General features: G+C 44.9%; 1 long non-coding RNA gene across 1 annotated transcript in view; it reads right to left on the bottom strand.

The window, feature by feature from the left end:
- Positions 1-10,270, bottom strand: part of LOC147021785 (uncharacterized) — an 86,579-nt gene that overhangs the window by 965 nt on the left and 75,344 nt on the right. The window contains exons 5-6 of the long non-coding RNA XR_015060927.1: positions 4,717-4,770; positions 3,345-3,561 (exon numbers count right to left, since the gene is read on the bottom strand). This is a non-coding gene — a long non-coding RNA (uncharacterized LOC147021785). The remainder of the gene's footprint in view (positions 1-3,344; positions 3,562-4,716; positions 4,771-10,270) is intronic.

The following is a 10,270-nucleotide window of genomic DNA, read 5'->3' as shown; positions in this document are numbered from 1 at the left end:
GTATGTACTACTTGTGAATGTCGTTACAACTATGGAGGAACTCCAGGAGGAGTTTGAAACAGCAAAGGGATTACTGTGTGTAGCCTTTCATGGTTGCATTATGCAGCTTTCTTTGGCTGGAAGAAAATGGGAGGAGTCTATTTATAAATATAATCCTAGCCACCTGGGTTTAATTGATTCAGTGAAAGGTAATTGGTTATTCCCTCCATTCACAGGTGAGACATGTGGGTGGGTCTGTTTTTCATTCATACGTTGTCTGCTTTATGATATTTGCACGTGGTACATGCTTGGAAGCCTCTCTGGTGCTGTTCAGGGGTGCTGGCTCTGTGCTTCTTAGTGTGCCCTGTTTATTTGTTTGTTTTGTGTGCTTTTTATTTCCCCATCTTGTCTATGTGTCTCTCCTTTCTTTCTGTCCTGGTTGTCCTGCGTTTCTGTTTGTCTCTTCCCTTACTGCTTTTCCCCGGTCTTCCTCCTGCCTGGTAGACCTCGCCCACCAGGCAGGAAGGTAGCCTCATGCTTCCATGCCACCACCTCCCTCCTTACCCTTTGCCCCCCCCCCAACCCTGCACTCTCCGAGTGTTGTCCGCTCCCTCCCCAAGACTCCGGCATGGCAAGCAGACACCACAACTGCATCCGGTTCAAGTTTGTGAAGGTGGGACCCATTCCACCAAGTCAAATATTTTGGCGGATGGTATTGTTGGGCATGCTGGAGTTCAAGGCTGAAGATTTTTTTCTGTTTCATCCACCTAGCCCAAGGATTTGATGTATCCTTCAGTCTGCTGGAAGGCTGGTCGAGTTCTGGGGGTGCTGTGGACTACCATTCGGTCAGCTGGTTCTCTAGCTGATTGGGTGGTCAAGGCCCTCTCTGACCATGAGAGCGTTGTGACAGTCTGTCTCCACAATGAGAGCGTAATGAATTACGATCAGTATTGGTTGTCTCCAGTCGATATGTTGAAGTTAAGAGCCCACCATGGTAAATCTGAAATGGTTTGCGTATATGGACTGGGGCTCGGCAGTATCGTGTAATTGATGATACCCTCGATGCCGTTTCAGGCTCCAAATGGTTTTCAACTTTGGACCTCAAGAGTGGGTATTGGCAGGTGGAGATGGACAAGACGGGGAAGGAGAAAACGGCATTTTCCACAGGGAAGGGACTGTATCAGTTCACTGTGATGCCGTTCGGTTTGTACAACGCCCCCGCCACCTTTGAGAGATTGATGGAGCGTGTGCTGGGCAGCATGCCATGGCAATCATGCCTGGTGTACCTGGATGACATCCTGGTACACGCTAAAACATTTTCCCAGGCAATAGCTGATTTGGACCAGGTGTTTGGGTGCCTCAGGCAGGCAGGGTTGAAGTTGAGCCTGGGGAAACGTACTTTGTTCGCAAAGGAAGTGGCCTATCTCGGACACGTGATAGGCCGCGATGGGGTGAAAACCGACCCAGGGAAGATTACAGTAGTGGAGGAGTGGCCCGTACCCCATAACGACAAACAGGTACGGGGGGTTTTGGGTCTCTGCTCCTACTACCGGCACTTTGTGGTAAAATTTGCGGACATAGCGCGACCACTTCACCGGCTTACAGAGAAGGGGTCGAGATTTAATTGGATAGGGGAATGCCATCAGGCCTTCCTAAAATTAAAGGGGTGTTTGACATCCGCACCCGTTTCAGCATACCTCACCGATGACGGGATGTATACCCTGGACACGGATGCAAGCCAGGAAGGATTGGGTGCAGTCTTGTCTCAGACACAGGGGGGGCGTGGAAAGAGTGATTGTGTATTACAGTCGGGCCACGAGTCGGCCCGAACGAAATTATTGCGTTACTCGCAAGGAACTATTGGCCATGCTGTCTGCCATGAGTCATTTCCACCCATACTTGTACGGGAGGAAATTTTTGGTTCGAACTGACCATTCCTCCTTGCAATGGCTCTTACGGTTCAAGGAACCGGAGGGCCAGATTGCAAGGTGGTTGGAAAAGTTGCAGCAGTATGATTTTAATGTGGCCCATAGAGCCGGTAAAGCTCATGGGAATACCGATGCGCTCTCTCAACGCCCCTGTCTGGGAGAAAACTGTAAGTATTGCATGAGGTACGAGGAGAGAGACCAATTGGCAGACACCTCCCAGAAGCTCCGGGCCCATGCGGCCTGGGTGGTATGCCCAATTTGGCCACTAACCACAGGTGAGACATTTGGCAATTTGGCGTGGAGCATGGCCCAGCGGGAAGACCCGGTGATAGGGCCCATGTACGAGTGGGTCCGAGTAAATAAGAGACCCAGTGGGGAGGAGATCACCCCATTCGGAGCGCGAACAAAGGCGTACTGGGCACAGTGGAAAACCCTAGAAATGAGGGACAACATCTTGTTTCGCAAGTGGATGGAGATTCCCTCAGAAAGAACTTCTTGGCTAGTAGTAGTCCCAGATCAATTTAAGACCCAAATTTTGAAACTGGTGCACGGTACCCACCCCGGTGGCCATTTGGGCAGGACCAAAACAACATCTTGGGTCCGCCGGCGGTTTTATTGGGTCAACATGGGGCGCGATGTACAGGACTGGTGTCGATCATGCGATGCCTGTACTGCTAAAAAGGGACCGGCACGGAGGATGAGGGCCCTGCTTCACCTACATCAGGTTGGGGCCCCCCTTGAGCGAGTGGCCATGGACATTTTGGGACCACTGCCCCCCACTCGCCAAGGTGATCGATACATCCTCGTAATTATGGACTACTTCACTAAATGGCCGGATGCCTATGCCCTTCCCAACCAAGAAGCCGGGGTTGTGGCACGGGCCTTCGTAGAAGGATTTGTATGTCGGCACAGGATTCCGGAGGAGCTGCACACTTTTTTAGATCCTCGTGGAGGATCTCTAAGTCTTACTCACGTTGTTGTTCTTGTGGACTTTTTTGTTTCACAGCCTACAGTTTTCATCAAAACTTCCTGAAACTTGGCGTATATATTGTTACGGCTGTGGAAATTCGCAGAACACTATATAGGTCCTTAGGTCAGTTATGCCGATAAGTCCGTGTTCAGTTAGATTTCCCCACCGTTGTTTAATGGGGATTAATTGTGTTATCAGGGCTGTGATCTTTGAGTTAGCTGTTTTTCTTTTACTATCGTTATTTTGGACCAACCGCCATTACATCCACCGCAAAGCACCACCAACCACAACAACCACGATCACCACAACCACCTTCTCGTCAACCGCCAACATCCCCACAGACAACGAACAGTCGCCTTCACAACAACCACCTTAACCACCACCGCCCAACCACACCACCCTCCCGACCACCACACCACCATCAAGACCACCACAAAACGCAAACCACACCACCACCGCATTTCCACCTCAGCACGGTTGCCAGAGGCCTGGCCTTCGTCGAGGGAAAGCAGGTGATCCCCGTTTCCCCCTCCCCACCAACGAATGGCGTCTTCGCTGACAAACGCGGTGGATTTCACCCTGCAAGGGAGAAGGGTGAGAATCCAAGCAATGAAGCAGGCAACGGTGCGAGCATCTCCGATTTTTTGCGGGAAAACGCTTCCTTCTGGAAGTTTCCCGCGTGTTCTGGAAGGAAGGGTGAGAGTTGAGAAGGGGCGGGGCGTGGGTATAAAAAGGAGGAATGGGAGCACAGAAAAAAAGAGTGGGAGAGTCATCACCATGAACGCGAGCGCCGAGGAGAATGAATATATATATATATATATATATATATATATATATATATATATATATATATATATATATATATATATCTCTATATATCTCTATATATCTCTATATATATATATATATCTCTATATATCTCTATATATCTCTATATATCTCTATATATCTCTATATATCTCTATATATCTCTATATATCTCTATATCTCTATCTCTATCTCTATCTCTATCTCTATCTCTATCTCTATCTCTCTCTCTCTCTCTCTCTCTCTCTCTCTCTCTCTCTCTCTCTCTCTCTCTCTCTCTCTCTCTCTCTCTCTCTCTCTCTCTCTCTCTCTCTCTCTCTCTCTCTCTCTCTCTCTCTCTCTCTCTCTCTCTCTCTCTCTCTCTCTCTCGTCCGGGCGATGATTATGTCTGGGCAGTATTTATCTCTAAATATGAAATCCGTGCAAAACCTATCGATAATCGTCATCATTTGTGTACACGATACAGAAAAGGTTTTGATATTCAAAATTTTGCAAAACAAGACCATGGTCATGATAATATGATGGATAATAACTATGACGATGATGATGAAGTACCTTTACTGAAAATACCTGTACGTACATGCTTGATGGTACAACACGTCACCTGATAATGATAAATTGCACAAGTGAAGCGAGCAAGCTGGTTTATGCAAACCGCATCCAAAATGTCTTGAAACACATTGTACGAGTACTTAGTATTTGTAAAATGAGGCACAAAATGTACAACTTTTCGAACTGGACTTGTTGGATAGTGATAGTGCAAAAAACCTACACAAAAAGTTGGATAGTGCTTACAAGTCTTGTTTGGGACAATTGCATTGTACAGATAAATTATGATTAGCTTATGTGTAACAAACTTGATGAGTTGTTTTTTTCCAAAAATTGCACAGCAGTTCCACAAACCACTTGGGGTGGGGACATGTGGGTGTGGAGGTCATTTGATTTGAACCCTCCGAGATATCATCATTCAGTTGGGAATGTTAGTGAGCGACCCCAAGGTGGAGATTTGGATCTTTTCCCTCTTTTACTCACCATTCTCAGCACGTTTTATGTTAAATGTTTCTTTCTGCTGACGACTCTTAATGTCTGTAAAAAACAAAATCATTAAATAAATGTAAATAAATATTTTCACTTTCATCCCACAAAACATCACACAAAGATGGAGATAATGACCAATTACCCTTTAAGCTTCCCCAACAGACCCTACAAGAAAGGTGGGAAAGGATAAAAAGAAAAAGAAGCATTCTCGTGTGTGTGTGTGTGTGTGTGTGTGTGTGTGTGTGTGTGTGTGTGTGTGTGTGTGTGTGTGTGTGTGTGTGTGTGTGTGTGTGTGTGTGTGTGTGTGTGTGTGTGTGTGTGTGTGTGTGTGTGTGTGTGTGTGTGTGTGTGTGTGTGTTGGTGAGAAAGCATAATTCTCACTCTCTCTCTTCACACAAAATTAAATGATATATTTTTGGTAAAAGAAATAATTCAATACAAGGTCGAACAACACACGATCCATCCATCCATCGGGATCATACTCTGTGCAGAGTGTTGTTGCCACCAAAGCAGTCTCCTTGGCTATTCGACTCAATCCTGGATGGGTCACCACTCCAACACAGTATACCAGCAAGCTGGCACTCATTTTGCCGACCTCAGAAGGATGACAGGTCGAGTTAACCCCACCTGGTATTAATTCAACAGCCGAGCAGGATTTGAACTCAGGACCCTCAGATCCCAAGCCCACAACTCTAACCTTTAAGCCAACACCAGGTATAACACCTGATCAAGCACACCTAGTGCATCAATGGAAATGTTTATAAATGCTACATTCGAGGGTACAGGTGTGGACACCATATTAAACACCTCAAAGGTGCAAAATACCTCAAAACTCTTTACTTTGGACCTTTTGAAAATGGCACGAGAGAATAACCTTCTATAAACATGAAACAAATATGTTGGAGTTACAAAGAAAACCCTCTAAGCTTGATTTGTAATGCTTTCCACAACGATATGTGGTAAAACGATGGTTTTGTTTTGTTTACTCACAGAGTGTTTGGGATGTGGAATCAAAATCCAGCAAGAGTCAGCGAAGGACATGGACCGGGTTTAAAAGGGAACTAGATGGGTACTCGATAGAGTGCATACCTCTGACAGGCTGAACAGTTTACGTTTTGTATCCCACGAATAGGCCAGATCTGGATCCGGACCCCCAAAATCTCATCATATCTTCCACGTCATACACCCAACCTGCCCACCAAATTTCACCCGAATCCATCTACAACTTTTTGAGATGTCCTCCTCACGAACAGAAGACAATTGCCGACATGATTAGTGCAGTGAAAGGTTTCAAGTCAAAACTTAACCTTCTGATACAACAAGTCCAGTCAAGGAAAATGCAACATTTCCCTTCTGTGCTCCAAACACAAGCAGAAAAATGAGGTTTCTATCAGAATCGTGAACATTGACAAGTACAGTGATTTCCTGACCAAGCTTGGCCAAAAGTTCAATGACAGATTTAATGATTTTGAGGAGATGGAGCCCTGTGTGATGTTCACTTCAACCCCCTTCATGGACGTTGATGTTCGTGACATTTCTGAAGAAATTCGTGTGCTGTTGGACCTCGATTGTGTCCCTTTGTAAATGGAGATTAACAGCCTTCCATGACATTCAGTTGAAATGAAAGCAATCTGCCACAAATTTCTGGAGTCTCGTGGATACTGATAAGTACAGCAACATCCACAAAGTAGCAATGCAAGTGGCTTTCATATTTGTCTCGACCTATATTTGCAAATATGCCTTTTCCAACATGAACTGCATCAAATCTAAACTTCGAACCCGTCAGACAGACGAGCATCTGAAGGACTCCATCACAGTTGCCCTCTCAGGATGCACATCAATTACGCGGTTCTGGTGGACCACATGCAATGTCAAGTTTCACACTAAAGTAAAGGTAAACATCAATTTCCATTCACTTTAAATATGTATTTTTGTAAAAGAACTGTAATAACTAGATTTGTACCCTTATCAATTCATATATTTTCAATTTATGTCGGAGTAGCTCTTGAAATATTTCATTAATCAATGCGCTCACTTCGAAAACTAGAAGGGCACTCAGTCGAGCGGATACCTCCGCCACGTAATGCTTGATCCAGTAGTACATATTGAGCCCAATACATTTTTGAAATATCATGTTAGATATCGTTTTTGGCCCTATCTCTCAATAGTGAAGAATCATTTTGAAATTAAATAATTCTTGTATCCAGATCGGGATTCAGATCTTCACCAAAATCGAATCACTTCGTCGTGGTCACGCACCCAACATGTCCACCAAGTTTCATCCGAATCCGTCCCCAACTTCTTGAGATATCCTGTGCACAGGCAGACAGACAGACAAACAAACAAGAAGACGTCGTGTCGAGCACGAGAGTTGCAAAATCCATAAAACAAATTTGACCTCAAAAATAATTCGCTGGTTGAATTCAATGACCAAATACTCAACTCCTCTTCAAATTTCAAGTCAATCGGATGAAAATTGATAATTTCAGGAATTCGGCCTATGTTGACCTTTTGGCCTTTGTTGACCTCAAAAATAATTGGTGGTTGAATTCAGTGACCTGATATGCAAATCCTATTCAAATTTCAAGGGAATGGAATGAAAATTTAGGATTTTGGAAATTTCACCATGCGCAACACACATGATGAATTACACTGCCTGTGAAAAACCAGGATGACCTGTTATCGCTGGGTAGGGATTTGACCCCAGGTGAAACAGCTTAGAAGGGAGTGTGCATACCTCAAGGCCATCCTGTCAGCCCAGGTTGTATCTTAACGCACTGTTAATAAACAAACTGCGGTTCCATGTTGCATTTATACATTTAAAATGTATTTCATTTGATCTCAAGCATTTACTCTGGTACGAAGCTTTGCTTTGCCTGCATGTGGAGCTTTTCAACAGCAGCACGGAAAGTGGCTGCCAGAAAGGGGAGAGAACCGAATGTATGAACAGACACCACACATCAGATGATATATAGTAGGGTGTGCTTACAGATTGTAAGCAATAACGAACCGCCCGTGCTTCCCCATTGTCTCGGGTAGCTCTCACCTGGATTTGTTTTTTTTTCGTTTATTTACATTTTCATTGACGGAGGCTTTCGGATCCGATTCTGTGATTTTCCTGGTGCATCGGCTTCGATGTCCATCAGCACATGAAATTGTAGTACTTCCCTATTGTCTTGGGGCAATCACCTGCATTTTTATTTCATTTATTTATTTCCATTCAGAGATATGCCTGATGTTGGCTTAATGGTTAGGGTGGTGTCCTTGGGACACTCAGATCCTGAATTCAAATCCCACTTGGCTGTTAAATTAATACCAGGTGGGGTTGACTGCCTGTCATCCTTTTGAGGTCGGCAAAATGAGTGCCAACTTGCTGGTATCCTATGTCAGAGTGGCAACCCGTCCAGGATTGTGCCCCATAGCCAAGCAGCACCAACACTCTGCGCAGAGTATGGTCCCAATGGATGGATGGATTTACAGATTATTTTCTTATTTTTTTCACACTGTTGAGGCTCGTATGAGAGCTAACACACAGAACATAGAAGGCAGGAGACAAGAGGAGGAGGCGAGGGAAGGAAAACAACAGTGGGGAACAGACATGAGGAGATCTGTGGAAGGGTGAGGGATGGGAAGGGGTACACGGGGTAAACAAGATGGATACTACAGGGACTTTCAGGAAGGAAAGCAGGGAATTTGAAAGAGGTGGGTTTCGGGTGGATTAGCGAGGGTAGAAAAGATTGTGGCTTAGGATGGGGGAAGATAAGAGATGGTGGTGAATCACTGTTTTGAAGACCTTGAGGGAAGAATGGGATTGAAGAGAGTGTGGGAGTTTGTTCCAAAGGCGGGAAAACAGAGGAATGAAAGAATGAAGGTGAGTAGCGATTCGTGATTTTGGTAGTTTTACCAAAAGGGGGTTGCTGGCGGACCTTGAGCATGCTGCGGAAATATGGGGGATGGGGGACGGGGGACATATCTCAGACAGAGCAGGGGGACGAGACCAGAAAGACCACCGACCTGCTTGCGGTGAGAGAGTGAGAGACCCAAACTCTCAGCCTCATCACCGGAGATACCAATGATCCTAAATGCCTTGGATTCCACAGCATGAAGCTGAGAAAGGTGAAAGGCGAGAGCACCATCCCTGAGCGGAGAGCAGTACTCCATCAGGTTGTGGATGAAAGTTTTGAATGTGGTCAGGAACTCAGATGTGCCAAGCAAGGACTTTGCACGACGGAGGATGCCCAGTCAGCGACTGGCTTTGGAGGCCAGCTTGGAAATATGGGTTTCCCAGGAAAGATCATGGCTGATCGTGAGACCCAGAAGCTTGAAGGAAAGGGGAAAAAAATCACAGGATCGCTGGAAAGCAGTTCTGTGATTTTCCCTGGTGAATCGGCTTCGATATCCGTCGGCACATGAAATATCAGCTTTTTACATCACCCGGAAGGTACCAAACTTTAATGTCACTGTCAGTGAGTGAGTCAATGAATGGTCAGAATGAGGTTATGCATTAGATTACATGGAAGGGGGGATTCCATAACTGGGTTGTGGTAAGTGTAACACGATCCGTGTATTTCGAGTAGGTTAGATTGCCATGTGTCAAGGACCTATCAGATAGAGTAAGCCATCTTGTAGCAAGTGATGCTGAGGAGGCAGTCTGCAATATTTCGACAATATTGTATGCGTAAACACCTCTTGGTTGCAGGTGGGACAAGGTGAGTTCTAAAAGGTCTAAAGGTTCTGAGGGGTCTTGAAGAATGTTCGGGTTCTAAAAGGTCTTGAAGGGTCTTCAGGTTCTTAAGGGTTTTAATATTCTTAGGAATCAAAAGCGGAAGTGGTCTTAAAAGGTCTTCGGGTATTAAATGGTGTGTGAGCCTCAGACACGACAATAATATCAAAGTTCTTGCAAAAACAGCTTTGTGATTGGTCGACCAATGAGGCCTACCCCTTCCACCCTGGGTATATCTGAGAGGAGGTTAACAGTAAATTTGCTCTTGACAAAGGTTGGTGGAGGCACAGTTAAACCGTGTCGTTGGTCAAAACGTCGAGCCGTTTGGAACAACTGTAGGTTGGAGTACGTATGATGGATTATGTGGATATATATGTAGATATGAGATTATTTGCGTCGGTGAAATATAAAGCAAGGACATGGGGTGAAAATTCGCCCTTTGAAAAGAACCACAATGGACGTTTTGGCCGTCACCCTTTATCAAAGAACTAAGGAATCCAAAACATCTGATCCAAAAAGATTTAAAAGACTCCAAAGACTCAAATGACCAAAAAGGGCCCGAGGACCCAAAATACCCAAAGTATCCAGAGCACCCAAAACACCCCAAGAACCCAAAAGACCCGAGGACCAAAAGGACAACGAAGATCCAAAAGATGAAAAAGACCCCGAAGATGCAATATGCACTCCAATAATAATAATAATAATAATAATAATAATAATAATAATAATAATGTACTCATAATATGCCCCATTTACGAGAAATATAGAAAAATTAACCAACGAGGGTGAGTCGAAAAGTATCCGCAATAATTTATTAAAAACTGT

The sequence above is a fragment of the Eptatretus burgeri genome, chromosome 8, assembly GCF_056783735.1.
Source record: "Eptatretus burgeri isolate ZD-2024b chromosome 8, Ebu_testis_v1, whole genome shotgun sequence".
Taxonomy (NCBI): Eukaryota; Metazoa; Chordata; class Myxini; order Myxiniformes; family Myxinidae; genus Eptatretus; species Eptatretus burgeri.
This window is presented reverse-complemented; position numbering and strand designations above follow the sequence as displayed.